This window comes from Esox lucius, chromosome 14, assembly GCF_011004845.1.
Source record: "Esox lucius isolate fEsoLuc1 chromosome 14, fEsoLuc1.pri, whole genome shotgun sequence".
Lineage (NCBI taxonomy): Eukaryota > Metazoa > Chordata > Actinopteri > Esociformes > Esocidae > Esox > Esox lucius.
The window spans coordinates 5967886-5984897 of NC_047582.1; the positions used below are offsets into that span (position 1 = coordinate 5967886).

At 39.5% G+C, this 17012-nt stretch overlaps 1 protein-coding gene across 3 annotated transcripts in view; it reads left to right on the top strand.

The window, feature by feature from the left end:
• The first annotated feature begins 868 nt into the window (after nt 1-868).
• Nucleotides 869-17012, top strand: part of strbp (spermatid perinuclear RNA binding protein) — a 110726-nt gene continuing 94582 nt past the window's right edge. For 2 of the 3 annotated variants that reach the window (XM_010877337.4, XM_010877340.5), the window contains exon 1: nt 1887-2041. The gene's annotated coding sequence lies outside the window, so the exon portion shown is untranslated. Of the gene's footprint in view, nt 1111-1886; nt 2042-17012 lie in introns of those variants that run through there. The other variant, XM_010877338.5, reaches the window with a different exon arrangement.

Sequence of the window (17012 nt, forward strand, 5' to 3'; positions counted from 1 at the left end):
AAAGAAGAGCATCCGAGTGGCAAAGAAGGTACTGCCATCAGATACTTTTATAGACTCGATCATTGCTGAGCTAATACGTGTCAATTGCAGTGTGGGATGTAGGAACCACAGTTACTGGATTTTGAACTATTTTGAACTATGCACATGTACTGAGATGCAATGTTAATACTAAGGATAACAAATTGAAAATGTTGTAGGCTATATAGGCCAATGTGAAGAATGTTTTGGGTAAAAAAAAAAAGGATTGTGTGCCGCTTGTTTGGCCTACCACTTGCATATCTCTTGTATGCTGTTCCACAGGAAAGTCCATTAGAGCACTTATAAGCTGTGCGCATACCTGAAGTGGGCCTGATCTAGTCAAGCCTAGCTGTGAAATAGTTCCTGGAACTCCAGAACAGATTTCATCTATGCTCCAAAATATCCACCAGACACCTTACTCAAAGAGCCTTTCTGTTTGTTTGTTCACTCTGTCTACTCAGTTGAACTTTTAGAGTGAGGCAAAATTTGAGTTAGCTTGTGTGTGTGTGTGTTTGTGTGAAATAATGTGGAAGACCACTTAATGACTTATTTATTGTACAGGCTAACGTATTTAAAAGTGGAATATTACATTTAATGAAATAACAACCTCTCGAAATATGGTGCTTATGTTTGAGTGGAATAGGTTTCTTTAAATAAAAAGGTTAGCTACTGTACCATCCTCTTTGTCATAGCCTCTGCCATTGCAGTTATACACACAGTGAGACATTTAATTATATCGTTCCAAACGTTTCATCCCACTCGCAGTCCAGCCTCCACCAAGGAATGCACTAAAGTGTAAGGTAGCTTCTCTTGATTCGCACTGTAGTTTGGCTCGTAACAGACTCGAATACATTACATAATTTTGTGCTGGTTCTATCGGCATTATATATTGTTCAGGTGCAGAAAGCAGAGGAGCAATGACAGTTTCACCGACTCCTGTTCGGTCCTCCAATTAGGAAAAGCGCACATCACCACGTGAACAAAGCCGTAGTCTAAATTTTCATAAGGGAACAAGCTGCTCGAGAACCGGGGAAACGCACATTATATTTGACTGGAAGTAACTGTACCGGGGACTGAAAGCAAGCAATTACGGTAATGTATTTATCATAACACTTTTAGGCTACCTTTCTGTGCATTGTGTACTCGGAATTGTGATGTAGTTTTGACATCAGTAATGTTTTCGCTGTTATTTTTGATAGGTTAGGCGGACCTAGACAATTCTCGTCCAACGGCAGGACATAGCAGGCTAGTGCGGGCAGCGTAGGCTATTAGGTAACGGTAGTAGGACTATTCTTCTCAGTCAAGCATCACAAGCCATTCATAGTTTACACAGCTTCGGAATCATGTCTCTGTGCCCACTCTGATTGAACTTCGCTGTTATTATCCTATCATTTGACTCCATCTGCTATTGTGAGATTAGCCTGTGTTTGGTGCAGCTAGGCAGACCGCCAGCCAATTCGAATTATGTATTAGATTGTGTAGCTAAAATAAAGGAAGCTATTTGGAAAGAAACTCAAATAGCTTTCAAAAGGCAGAACATAGTTCTTACCCAAACTTTTTATTTAGCTTCCTCATAATTCCCTTAAAATGCCACAGTGCAGTAAGCATAATTGAAGTCCAATAAGACTTACTTTCTAATCAGTAGACTACAGTACAAGCTATGTGAATAGTGCCGCTCTTACCAGAAATTAAACAAGCAAATGCGTTCAACATGTTATTGTTAGTGGTTTATAGACATACGCTCTGTTCATGTCCACCCGTACTGAAGGTAAAATTAATTGCTAGGGCTTTTTCTGCGATTTAAATGAATCAATCCTGGAGACGCATGCGCAGTCAAATCATATTTGAATCTGGCGCAAGAAGAAACCAGCAGGCGGCTCGCGCGGGTGTCAAACGTGAGAGCGCTTTGGCTGAACGTTCGCACTTGGATTTTTGGTCCTGTCAGCGAGAGGCAGAACTGTAAACTGTGCCTGTTATCAACGTGTGTTTGGATATCTCTTCTCACTACAGTTACACTTTACTCGTAAGTACTCGGCAACATGAATTTTATTTAAAATTCTGCTGCCATGGGCTACACACAGCTCACGGGCAATAAACCTATGGGACTAGCAAGCTGGAACTCGGCGAAGTGGCAAGCATGGTCAGTCACCAGTGTCGGTGGATCTGTTTTAGATAACGTTGTTACAACGCTGTAACTAATTGCCATCCAAATATTGATAGTATACTATTTTTCTAGATTGATACTTTGTTGACAATTTAATGGACTCAGCCGTTTAACAACTATACTGATAGTAAACGTAAATTATAAACAACTTTCATGGTTAGCAAGCGAAGCTAGCCGAATATATACAGCACTTTACTCAGTCACTGAGTGTCATTCGATCATTTCATACATTTTTATAGTTATTTTTCATAAACACTGTGTGTAAATGGAACAGGAACGTTGTCTTCCAATAATAGCTATTATAACATCGTTTGTGTTGTTAATCACTTACTGAAGCAGGTGTCTGTACTTCCGTAGTTGATATTGTAAGGCGAGTGTGCTGCTTCAGACAATCCTGCATTTCGCTTCGCGCTAACAGTTGTAGATGAATTAATGTTAAGAAGATGTAGTGTTGAGATAAATGTAGTTTAAATAATGCTGATTTAATAACCATGTATTCTTATGTTTTTGTTTTATTAAATTGTATGCTGCAGCCAGGTTAGGGAAATATGATTGAATACAATAACCATAAAGTTTAGAACTCCTTAAATTACACTCAGCCACACTCAGACTTTACACCTGGCTCTGATAGAGAGACAGGATTAAAACCCCACAATTAACATACAAATGAAACTGCCCCCTATACAGCACAAAGAGACCTTCTGTCTCCAGCCCCCTGATGTTATAGTCTAGGTTAGGACAATAGAATGTAAATTACTGTAACCTGGTTAAGATTTCACACCTGTATGCAAAGAACCTGTTGATCTATGCTCGAGAGTTAGTGCATGTCCTTCCTCATTGGATAGCGAAAACCAAGAAATTCGTCCAACATGTCACCATGCCAACGAAGAGCCAACAAGGATGGGTTTTACTCACGAGAGTGAAAAGTAACCGCCCCTGTGGCGGGAGTATTAAAACCAATGTTCGATCTTGTTTCTGGGCGAATATTTTGTGGAAGCTCGAGGGTTGAACAAATATTTGACCGCTGCAGTGTATTTCATGTATTTTGACTTATCAATTCTTATTAATAAATCTTTATGCTAAATTTCCATTTGGACCGGATCCTCGTCCTTCTTCAGAAATTCTGGTACACGTAAAATTCTTAACAATTGGTGACCCCGTACACGTGATTTCTGATAGGAGGACGGAGGAACGAGTAGATTCAGAGGACTGAAAGGTTGATTCTGCCGCTTGACTCTTGCATGGGCCCATCTAAAAAAGGTAAGCCATTCCTGTTTAATCGAATTTGGCGTAGGATTATGTAGAAATATTAGATGTAAGAGTCAACGGCCATCAACTCGTAAGTCTATTCAAATCTGTAAAAGTTATTGATAAAAGTAATATCCAATTGAAAACTTTGTTGAAAATGATAAGTCAAAAGCAATGTCTGTGAATTGTGTGTGATTGTTTGTGATTGCCTTAAAAGCCAGAGGAAGGGTGCCTGGTAAGTGCGCATTAGAAATCCGAGAGAACGGCCGGGGTACATGCTTAGGTTTTGGATGTATGAGACCTTGGAAGGATAGGCCGTGTCCAACATACATAGACCCTAATTTCATGTGATGCGACCAGGGTAAACCTGTGTGGATTCTTGATTTTGGGTGGGCTACTCTGTTGAACATGTATACATTTGGAAACCTGATCTAGAAAAGGAGGTATTGGGACGCCTGGAAAAATTTCAGTAAACGTTAAAGGTCCGGATTGGGTCGGCCGAGTTTAGACTCAGTAAAATTTTAAATAAAAAAGACCGCGGGGCGGCAACAGAGTAATAGTCTCTGTTAGGCACGAAGATAAACATTAAGACTTTTTTAAAAGCCAGCTGAAAATAGTTGTAGGTAATCTACTTGTTACAGCTGTGGAAGTAAGGACTTGGTAACGCTGACGTTGGCGTGACGACGGACGTAGATGCGCCATTGGAAGTGCTTTCAGTTTTTTCTCTCGTACTTAATAGCCAAAAATAGGAATCAATTGGAACATAGGTATAGTCGAATTGTGTGAAGATACACTTAGGAAATGTACAGAGGCCTACTGTAAATATTTTGAAATAGAATGGTGTTGATAATTTGAGTCCGTGGCAGCGACTCGCGCAGTGTGTGTTTTGTGATAAACTGTAAATAACGAATTGCATAAGATTGGGTTGTTGAATTGGGAGCGAGCGAGCTCAAGCAGTGTGGTTTTAAACAGGAGAAAGCGTCCATTAGCGCCAATTCTGTAGTGACTGGGGAATGTGGGGAGGATTTTTAAACTGGAAAAACTTATCAGAAAGGTCTGTTTGAAGTAACACATTCAAAGTATAAGTGTCCGCCTGAAAATGGTAGAAGCCTGGCTCTATATTAAGTGAATTAAGTGTAAGAAAACAAACAGATCTTTGAGTTTTACTCTGTGGCAAAGGGGGTGGGGAACTGTGTGTAAACTAATTGTGTATCGTGATTGGACTGGAGCAGCAGACTGCGTCTAGACCTGTGTGAGGAAGTTGTTTCCTCTTATGAACAAAAAGTAACACTGGAAACAGAGTGGAATTGTCTTAATTTACTCGATCCAAACCAACTAAAATAAATATTACAATCCAAATAGGAAATACTCTAATGTTAAAATGACTAGTAGTTAAAGAAGCGAAAATTAAATAAATCTCCCTTGGGATTTGTAGACAGAATCCCCTGATCCCCATCAGTTTGAACATTAGAACATCAGACCAGGAAAAGTAACAGAGAGAAGTGAAATCAGGCACCAAACTAAGATTTGCATAAAATTAGAATCCTCCTTGAATTAGTACATGGCCTTTAGCTTCCTTTCCTTATTTACATAAATGTTCTAGTTTCATTCATTTCTTTAAGCAAATTTTTATTTTTCAACATAGATTCATACTCGTTTAAATATCCAAGTTAGATCAATTTTACGTTTTGTTTTAAATTTCTTTTCTAGATTTCCACAATAGGTTAATTTCTTCTGCTTCTGTTTAGAATTTATTTGTAATTTTTTAGAACTCCCTAGTTTCATTTATTACATTTTATTTAGCAAACTTCTAATAAGAAAAGAGAAATCATAATAAAACTCACAATAGATTCATTTTACATTTTTGTTTCAAATTGTATTTGTTATTCTAAGAACTTTCGGGTCTCATAGATTTTTATTATCTTTAGTTTCAAAAACACCTACTGATCACAGTCTAGGTTAGCACAAGGGTAGACAAACAGCCCCTAGAGTTGTTCCTAAACAAAATAACAGAAGACTGGAAGAATACGATTTTCAAAAGAATTGAGCCCACCACAGAACCAAAACCAGGTAGACTCATTGGGGTTAGCAAAGAGAGAGATTCAGACTCAGACATCTCCAACGAAGAATTAAGAATCCTCAAGTTACATTCAAAGCCCATGGCACCCCCTCCTTACAGGGCACCTAACTCCCTCTGTCCGCAAGTACAGGCCCCGGTCATGCAGGTAAAAGGAGGGATCCTTGAATTTGATGAAATTACTGTGGCAACCCAAAAACTGAGTGAGATGCTGTCAGATGTCATGGTGGCGACTCAAAATGCACAGCAAATGCTGAGCGATGCAGTTCAAAAGGCTGTCGCTGCAGCATTGAAGAATCCCCCAGTGGGAGCCACGCCTCCACTCATAGGGCCAACATCGCTGATGGGACCAGAACCAGGTACGCCACACCAATACCCCATGCAGGACCAAAGACCACCACTGCTTCCACTTAATCCTCCAAAGAGAGGACGGAATAGGAGGAGACCAAGAGGACACAGAGGTTGCCACAACTGTGGAGAGCTCACACACTGGGTCAGAGATTGTCCTTCCGCGGGTCCACCAGCACCCATGCCTTATGGCTCACAAAGAGGAAGAGAATCATCGTACAGTAGGGGACCATCACACTCAGAAGGATGGAGAGGGAGGAGCAATGATGGGACCCAGAGAATCCAACTTCGGGTGTTCCCACCCCACCACACCTTCAACCAATAGGCACCGGCACAAAAGAGGGAACAAATTGAGGCTCCTAGAGTTTTGAGGAATATAGGAAAATAGTAACTTCAGCCATAACCAGTTTCAATACTAGTGTTGGGGTGTACTTGGAGTGTAAATTGTATAAATATCTTTGATGCGTTTGATGTTGGGAAAGCGTTGTGGTACGTCTTTGGCGACAAAGTAAGTGTTTAGTTGTTTGAACATGTGAACGAATGTTCCTTTGAGTTTTATCAGGGTTTCCGGTGACTGGCGTTTCCTTTCGGTGACGGATGCGCGGCCTGGCAGGCTGTTTGGAGGCAGATGGACGTGGTAACGTATGAAAGTTGCAGAAGGCGCAATATTAAGTTGTTTGGAAGGTGTAGGCTACGGAATGTAGAAAGTGGTGACTGATGGAAGCTTTGGGAAAGTACAATTTTCATATGCTTTAGTAAACTATGTGGTTGGGTTGTGTATGTCAGATTTGAGGGTTTTGTGGAAGTTGATAGAGGGATTTGAGAAAGTGTGGAAACTATAGGTTATTTTTGGAGTATTTTAGTCATAAGCACCTGTAATTAGAATGATGTCGTTTTGTTCCATGTCCTGACAACCATTCCCTTGCAGCTAGCCTATTGCGTTGCGATTAGTACAGGATTTTAGGCAGTTGGACTGCGAGATGGAGAAGTTGAGTGCTCCTGTATATAGTTAAACTTTATCTACCTCAACATGAAGCTGGAACTTATCAAGGAAACCTGATCACCTTCCTCGGTAATAGCCAAGCTTATTTAATTAAATATTACATGTAGTTCAAGAAACATTTGAATGTTATATAGGCGTTGATGATAATGTGTAAAACCGTAAGGCCCCAAGGGGGGTCTCACGGAAAAGTAGGTCTGCCTTAATCAAGGCCTACCACGTGGTACCTGACTGTTGCGTGCGGAGCTATTCGCTAGCACAAGTGGGTACGTCTGAAACCTAGTGATGAATTAGAATTTGGTACAATGATTTTCTAATCTGGTAAAATAGTCTCATGGTTAACGTATTATTTTCACTCTCCTCATATATTGAATAGGTGGTAGAATGAAGTTTATCCACATGGGGATAAACTTGAACATTAAGGAGACACGCTGTGTCCCAAGAGGACTGAATTTGAATCCAATATAGTCATAAATCTTAAAAGGGTAATAAACCTAAAGCGAGTTTACTCCCCACAATCAAAAGTAGATGTATTTTAAATGCTGAATTGAGTTTGGTTAATTAATATAGTTTCACTTTGTTTTTATTTACAATTATATCTGGGATAATACTGGTGTTTTCAAACCAATGCCTGATACTCGTTAATGGAGTAAATTCTAAAATGGTAAATTGACAAATGCACATATGGGGTATAGATGTGGGGTATTAAGGCCTACATTGAGTTTCCTTTGGATTACTTATTGTACCTTGATTTTAGTGATGTCATGCATCTGGTTTCTGTCTACATTACCATTCTTACGAGTTTTCTTAATTTCCTAATTTCCAAAAATGTGTGGAGCCCAGAGCTTCAGGAAGGGGGGTTAAATCAAAATCGCCTATTACTAAGGGTTACATTCAAGTGTACAGTCTGGTCTCATCTATGGTCATTTCACCAACACAAGTACATTCAGTTTTGGGATAATCAAACAATAAGTGGAAGCTAAATACATTTTCCTCTCAGTAGCTTTAATGTTGACATTTATGATTTCGAATCAAATTGTAATAAGGGTGGAGACCTTAAGTCATCCAACATTGTTAATTGCTAGTACAAATTTGATGTCTTTGCATGACATATACATGAAAGTAGCGATTTTGGCTGTCCGCCATTAATTTGAATAACATAGACATACATCTGGAGTTGAGAAAATGCCCTAGACGTTAGGAGGTAAATTGAGTCATGATGTTTGTTTAGTCTCAAATTCGTTTGGCCGTTGCCTGTGGAAATGCAAAATGTGTATATGCTAATTTGGCCTATAGGTTTTCTGGGTTCCTTCACACGAGCGAACGTGGGGCATATTTGTTTTATTTTCTGATTTACATAAAGTTTTTGTCATTTTCATTTGTTTTTGTTACATTTGCGATTAAAAAGTTTTTACTGTATGATTGTTGCTTTCACTTGGATTGTAAAAGCAAAGGGGGGAATATATGAAATAATTGTCTATAATGAAAAAGAGTTGAACTTAAAGTTCAAAGGGATTTAAATAGGTATTTAGAGAGTTACATGAAGAATTTTGTTTTTGTTTCATAGTTATAGCAGATAATTGGTTGCTGAAAAAATGTCCGTTCACAGTTTATCTAATTTGGTTTTCTGAAAAGTTTGTTTTATACAAAATCTAAGTAGAATACATCTTACCATTTTGAAATGGTTTAGCAAAAACAACTAATTTGATGGGATTGTTCAGGTATTTGATATTTGATTAGAAGTAATCCTTTTAATCTCATCCACTAGGGAATAAGTGGGTAAAAAGGTGCAGGGAGCACATTTGGTTATTCGTTACAGGTTTATACTGAGAAAGTAATTCTGCTTAAAGAGAGGTACAGACCCCATGGCGTGCCCAACTCACTGACACAAAACAAGTGAAATGGGTGGGGGGCTGTTCGAAATAGGTCTTTGTCTTGTTTGAGCTATTAAGCAGAGAAACAGACTAAATGGGGACATCAAATTGGGTATTCTAATTCCAGGTTTATTTACATATTCAATACCTCTTCATTATTTTTATTTTTATCATTTAAGTGAAACAATGGTGAATTCGAACACAATCAGATGTAAATTATATAGGTGAACTGAGAGTTGTCCATGAACTACTCTTTGAGAGTGATACTTCAATGTAAACAAACTATCTTAGCTGATGAGTAATTGAAACAGTGACAGGAAATGAGAAATTATGTACTGTTGTTATTTGTTGGTTGGTAAACTAACTATAGAAAAGAGTGGAATTGTTGTTTTGCTACACTAGCAGAACAGAAGCACCAGAAATGTTAATGTTTTAACGATACTGTTACTAATCTATTTAGTCAAAGGAAGAAGAAAGACATTGGGAATACGGTTTTGAGTGTTTGATGGAACTGGGTTACAAGCTAATGTACTGGACCTATTTGTGATGGTGTACTGTGCAGTTACAACTAATCTTCTCAAGGATGATTCACACTTCAGGTACCGGACATTTGAAAACAATTCGACTGGTTGGAGCCCACAGAGACTGAGCTTGGCTTAAAGGACAAGAGGCAGGTGGGCAGAGATAAGATGGACACACAAACACACACTCACATCCACACAGACTGGTCTACAGCTGCAAGCAGAGTCTACACTGAGGCGCCGCACATCTACAGAGAGGTCCCGGGTTCCTGTGAGCTGGACTAATCCTAGTCCTGACGATTCTGCCGTGAGATGGAGAAGGCAGCATCCAACCGAGCAGATGGGGGCTGAAGGAAAGCGCCGGTTCTGAACAACATCTACAGGGGCGCGGAAAAGATCTACTGCACAACATCATGCTACGCTGGTTGGGTCCATACCAGGTAACATCTCATCGGCTGTCCAGGTAGCTGAGAGAGGAACCTGCAGATTGACGACACACTCTACAGGAGGGCTTCGGAGTTCAAAGCCTGCAGCTATGGAGCTTTTGGGCTAAAACTGGTCATCTTGACATTCACAAGGGAGGACACACAGATTCTCCTGGCCTGGCTGATAAAGCAGCTGGAATGAAGACAACAACAGCTGCATTGGAGCTATGAAGGACAACACCTTGGAATATACATCAGATTTTTATGTCCTGTTACACCGGTCTACAAAGAAATGGTTCACAACTGACTATCTGACATTTGGAGGAGCAGTACATTTGGGATGATCTAATTGGAGTCCAGAGAGAGACTGAGTACTTAGTTGACCATGCGGTGAACAAGTAGGTTTTGATTGAGATAATGGTGAATTTGGATTAGACACAGCAGAACCAGAAAACCTTGGTCTCTCTTTCTGGTCACCTTGGATGCAAGATGAGGAGATGAGGAGAAGAAACTGAATCTCTTGTATAAATCATGGTGTACTCTATTCTTTACAACTTGTTTACATTCCAGCAATCTACCATGAAGTATTTTTACAACTGGTCTACAATAATTGATGTTTACATTTGTCATATTTCTGTTTAGGTAATGATCTTATTCTCAGTGACATTTATAGTTATTTTCACACCATAAATGGTGTGAAACGGGGGATTGTTGAGATAAATGTAGTTTAAATAATGCTGATTTAATAACCATGTATTCTTATGTTTTTGTTTTATTAAATTGTATGCTGCAGCCAGGTTAGGGAAATATGATTGAATACAATAACCATAAAGTTTAGAACTCCTTAAATTACACTCAGCCACACTCAGACTTTACACCTGGCTCTGATAGAGAGACAGGATTAAAACCCCACAATTAACATACAAATGAAACTGCCCCCTATACAGCACAAAGAGACCTTCTGTCTCCAGCCCCCTGATGTTATAGTCTAGGTTAGGACAATAGAATGTAAATTACTGTAACCTGGTTAAGATTTCACACCTGTATGCAAAGAACCTGTTGATCTATGCTCGAGAGTTAGTGCATGTCCTTCCTCATTGGATAGCGAAAACCAAGAAATTCGTCCAACATGTCACCATGCCAACGAAGAGCCAACAAGGATGGGTTTTACTCACGAGAGTGAAAAGTAACCGCCCCTGTGGCGGGAGTATTAAAACCAATGTTCGATCTTGTTTCTGGGCGAATATTTTGTGGAAGCTCGAGGGTTGAACAAATATTTGACCGCTGCAGTGTATTTCATGTATTTTGACTTATCAATTCTTATTAATAAATCTTTATGCTAAATTTCCATTTGGACCGGATCCTCGTCCTTCTTCAGAAATTCTGGTACACGTAAAATTCTTAACAGTAGTAAATAATTCGCCGTTATGTGCGTCTTATGTGTCGCACTATCTCAAAATGACTTTGGAAATACTTTTTGATATAATTTCTGGGTTTGTTTTAATGACGCAGGGATCTTCCTTAATGTCTGGAACCATTGCTCGAGTAAAGTAAACACCAATTGTGTGTGAACAAATTAGTTCTGTTATTCTTATGGTTTTACAGTTTTATTGCAGTTGTATCTTTGTGAAACTTACATGGGTGTCTAGGAACAAGAGAAAAACCTTGGTCTTGTATTTCCTCATTTAGGTTTTTGTTCCCTCATCTTTCTCATAGCTGTATGCGTGTCTTATCTCTCTCTCTCTCTCTCTGTGTGTGTGTGTGTGTGTGTGTGTGTGTGTGTGTGTGTGTGTGTGTGTGTGTGTGTGTCTATTGTCATACTCAACGTCTGACATGGGAAATACTTTACACTGGCAGAAATAGAAAATGGCTTGTGGGAATAGATGTGTGGTACCAATATTTATTTGTTTATTGAATAAGATATACATTTTGGTTAAAGTACTGGAGATTGACATTTTGGCTAAGGGTTTTGACTGTATCTTCCTCCCACATACATTTTTAGTGCTACAAATTTGCAGGCTTGGTACTAGTGCTGGATTGTGATGTATCCACCTGAATAGAGCAAGAGACGTTCTTCCCATGGGGTCGTGGGTGAAAGTTCAACGCTTTGTTACTTAAACCCTCTTTCCCTTTTACTCCCAATGTGATGACCCCATGGTTTTTTGTTGTAGTCCGTTTTAGTGGGAGACGTTTATGATGCTTTGTTTGTATATTGCCTGGTCTGGTGGTTGTCATGGTGAATGTTACATTCAACAGAAAACACAGCACTGGACCCCCAAACAAACTCATTTTTATATATCATTGATCTTTAAAGTTTTAATTATTTCAGTCTGTGATGATGAAGCTGAAAAACAGGGTTAAGGCTTGGCATCTTTTTAAAGGTTTACAGCAGTTGTAAGTCATTTTGATACATTTCTGAATGAACATTTAAACAAATGTAGCCTCTTCAGTTCCGTTTTTGTCCAATAAATCACCCTATCATGAATTCAGAATGGTGAAAATCCCCATAAAACCAATTTGAATTAATTAGCTGGTACCCTTGTAATACACACAACTTGTAAAACATAAAAATATAAAATACAGTCAAATGCCATCATGCTGTCACTGAAATATTGTTCACTTGTGTTATGGCCATTTTGCTCAGCACTATTTGAGGTATTTTGTTTTTAGTTGCGAAGGGCCCTTTAAATTTAACTGAATTTCAGTTGGTCATACCCCACAGTAAGCATTTCTTAATTGTAATTGAGTTTAAGTAGATTTCAGTGAAATTCAAGGATATCTACATTTATTGTATATGCTACACATGACCATGCTATTGTTTTCTTTGGTTACCAATAAGATTTCAACATTAAATTTCTCTAATGAATTTCCCTTGTTTTTAACAATTAAACCAGACTTCCTAGGAAGAGTTAAATATCATGTTTATGGTTTTCTGTCTGTATATATCTATCACAAGCATGTCCTTTATGTTTTAAAAAAGATAAATAATACATTTCACAAAATCCGTTAAATGAAACACTGACAAATGAAAGAGGACAATGTAACGTAATGAGAAAATCCAGTTTGACAATAGTCATTATCAAATTTCTATTTAAAATGGTAGTGCATTATTAAAGGCAGGTCTTGTGGACAAATTATTTTTCAATTTGTATTGATTTGAATTCCAGTTCACATCATTTAATTATAATACAGCTTCTTGTGTAGCATATGTGGCCAATCCAAATTCCAATTCTTTATTTGAACCAAATATACATTCCGTAAATTCTGAATTGACCCCAACCCAGCTGAATAGTTACAACTTTGGCCATTATTGTTTTAAGTGTCCTAACCACATTGTCATACTTTTAAAAATGTAATCAATCCCCTGTTAGGTTAAGGATTTTTGCGTATGGGAGCTTGATTCAAGAACTTTTAAACCTGTGAACCACCGTTATCTTAGTATTTAGAAAACACAGTATGTAAATGATTACCATCCCATTGAGCTCCGTGAACAAGCAGACATTCCCTTCATATCAAATGAGACATTTGCCTACAGCCCTTATTTCCTATAAAACCACATGGGCTTAAAGTTCATTGACATGTGGAAATAGGGAGGTGATTGGACAGGTTTTAGTGTTGGTACACTACCATTAATGGATTTGACCTTGAACTTGGAGTAGACACTGAGATTAAGGTGACTTAAGGTGACACACACTCTTTGGTGTCCACCCCCTGCTCACCACACACAGACACATCTGCACACATCTGCACACAACTGCATAGTCTATATATATATATATATATATATATATATATATATATATAATTTTTATACTTAACTTCCTTTATTTTACAGATATTTTCTGGACTCCTTTTTTTGCAGGTAGACTTGTGTAGGTAGGTGTTTATCGTATCTGGGTTTGTGTGTGTGGTGGGAGTTCACCATACTGTATTGATGAACGTGCTGAAAAGGGAAAATGTACCCATCTTTCTCCATGTGACTGAGGTGTATGTGGGCCTCTCTCTCTTTCTCTGTCTGTGTTTCTGTCTCGATCTCCCCCCTCTCTCTCTCTCTCTCTCTGTCTGTGTTTCTGTCTCGATCTCCCCCCTCTCTCTCTCTCTCTCTCTGTCTGTGTTTCTGTCTCGATCTCCCCCCTCTCTCTCTCTCTCTCTCTCTCTGTCTGTGTTTCTGTCTCGATCTCCCCCCTCTCTCTCTCTCTCTCTCTGTCTGTGTTTCTGTCTCGATCTCCCCCTCTCCCCCTTTCCTTCCTGCTGATCTGAGCTATTCCTGGATTCCATGCGGAAGGTAAAGGAAATGTGAACTGTGCCTTTGTTCTCCGCCCAATGTTGATCAGACTTTGATTGGTTTGTTGTCATTTTATGCACGACCCAACACCTTTTTTATTTTTTTTGTTGTGATGGATAGATAAGGTCAGCTGGAGATGAATGAAAGGTGTACAATAGGAGCGTGTGTGCGCTTGCATGCGTTCCATCACTGAGTCAGCAGGTTGTAGCCAGGCTGGCTCTTTAAATTGCTAAGTGTTGGAATATTCCAATGTCTTTTTAAGCCGAAGGCCAGGTCTGTCTGTGTGTCCCTGTGTTTGTTCTACCTGCTGGCCACAAAATAATCTCCCTCACAGCACCGGAGGGAATTCTTCTGCATATTTCAATATTCTGTTTATTGGATGGTTGGCTGTTGGCAGACAGCAGAGTCTATGCCAATTAGGGGGTATTTTACTGAAGCTCCAGTGATCCAGCCAACTGGATTCTGAGCAAGATTAGATTCAAAAGTGCTGTTCAGTGCTAGAATCTGCCCTCGGCTCGCATAAATCAAGATGTTTTAGTCACGCTTTACATTGAGCCGTTGGTAGGGACTTGGTAGCAGACAGCAGCTGGGTAGTCTTCACCTACCCCAGGAGCGCTAACACACATTTGCATACAGACTGTGTGCGCGTGTGTGGTGTGTGCGCGTGCGTTGTGTTTGAGTGCAACGTGTGTGGTGTGTGTGGCGGTGAGAGGGGCTTCCTGTACCGATAGGTGTCTAGATATCCACTGCTTTTCAGTTGTTGAAATCCTTTTGTCTGTAATGTGATTTGTAAATAAAATATTTATAATGTGTGTTTGAGTGGGGTCAATGGAAACAAGGCTCCTGTTCTGTGCTGCTATGTAAACAGTGCGTGCATGAGTGCGTGCGTGCGTGCATGCATGCGTGTGTGTTTGCATGAGCAGCTGACAGTGAGCGGAGCACAGGGAGCAACGCAAGCAAGTAGCAGAAACAGATACAGAGATGCGAGTCCCAAACGAGTCCCTTCTCCGCTCTAATTCTGATGGGAGCCCTGTGGCCCTTGGTTAAAAGTAAGGATAGGGAACAGTGTGGGTTTGGGGAGGCGGCCACAGAGATGTGCTACAGCCATCAGAAACCAGATCTTAAGCAGGCAGAGGGAGGCATGGATAGGAATGGCCATGTAAGGCCTGCCGCATACTGCGACAGAGGGACCACGGGAGGTGACAGTGTGGACAACCCCCCCCCCCGACACACACACACACACACACACACAGACACACAGACACACAGACACACACACACACATGTGCAGGAAGTTCATCTTTGAATGCAAATAAAGTTCATTTTTAAATGCCAGCAAGTTTCAGCAAAGTCACTGAGTGGAGATGTAGGTATGTCTGAAACAATCCGCTCCTCTTCACCAGTACCATAATTCCCCATTTATTAACTGGACCATGTATAAACTGCACCATTGTTTCCTGGCAAAATCCTCCCCACCAGAAAAAAACAACAAATTATCAAAACGTTGTTTGACACATTTTTTCATGATACAACAACGTTCATAAAGGTATTTATCTCGTGGTGCTATTTTCTGCATGCAGTTTGAGAAACACAGATTGCACTGTAATAGTATTCGGAGCCACCAATAACGCTCTATGCAGAAGAGCTGAACGAGTAGTAAGGCTTAACAGACGTCCTCACCGTGTGTGAAACAACTCATTCCATTCTGCCGACGCACGCAACAGCTCATTTCAGACCATGTGCCTCTTCAGCGGGAAGGACCGACCTGAAGAACGCTCGATACCGGTACCAGTCGTTTGATTGCTTAACAAGCTAACTATTCAGTTAAAGCACAAATTATTCTCACCTAATTTAGACGTAGCTAACATCCCCCTATTATTCGCCACCATATCGGCCTTTTCCAGTGGTTGGAGAACTAAATCCCCTCAAGTTAAAAATTGAAATGCACTGGAAAACAATGATACGTTTTGCTATTAAACTTAAATATATCATGTCAAGTAGCCCGCCACCATTTTTATAGAGCTGTATGGAGGGTAAATACTTTTTAGATTAAAAAATATTTGTGTATGAAAATAATTGTTCCAAATGTTCGTATTGTGCAACAAACTAGACATCATGTAATTCTGTATCAAAGCAATCAAATGTGTAATTACTTTTTTTCTTCACCAGAAAGCATGAAGGGTAGCTAAAACATTTTAGTAAAAACTTGAGAGAAGACCGTGATCTGTCATTTGTAACACAAAAAGGAAATAAAACGTTTTTGAACAAAATAGTAAGGTGGCCGATAATAATAGCTCTTAATAGGGGGAGGGTATTTTTAGCCACGTTGCTAACCAACTAGCTGAAAATATTAATGTCTCCACTGACGTTTCAAAAATGCTAATTAATGACATGCTAGTTAACGTCTGTATGTCAGTAATAATCACTGAGAATTGACAACTTGCTCAAATGATTACTCAGTCCAAAAAACTGCTGTTGGCTATGCAGATAATACGTTTCTACGCTAGCTATCAATATTGGTGCCACAGTTGTATCCCCAGTTATATTGAGGAACAATGTGATTTTTCTTTCCTCAGAGGAGTTTGTTTTATTTTTTAATCATGGCAGCAAAAGAGGAGGGGGGGGGGGGCGGGGGCAGGGTCAAAAGTGTCAGGTTACTAGCTAAACTGATGACAGTCTGAATTGAATGATGTGTTTACTTGAACCCGAATAGCCTTGTTAACTAGGAGAACATTATTAGTAGCATCTTTAAAAGCTTAGGCTCTGTTTTTTTAGGAAGTGTGTGAATTACTTTACTAGGCAGTGAAAGGTCAGAGTCTTGAGAGTGAGGAACATAGTTTGCAATCTATGTCTAGAGGCTAAGGGGTTCTTTAACATAACACCCCCCATGGAATCCTTTTTCAGTTGTCGTTGGCCAATACATTTTTTGTAATACCTAATATTATTTTTTTTTATATATGTAGCTATCAATTTATGTATTTAGTATTCTGAAGCATTGTAATGTGAAAAACAATCCCTACATAAAGATCCCCCACCCAACAACATTCCCCTC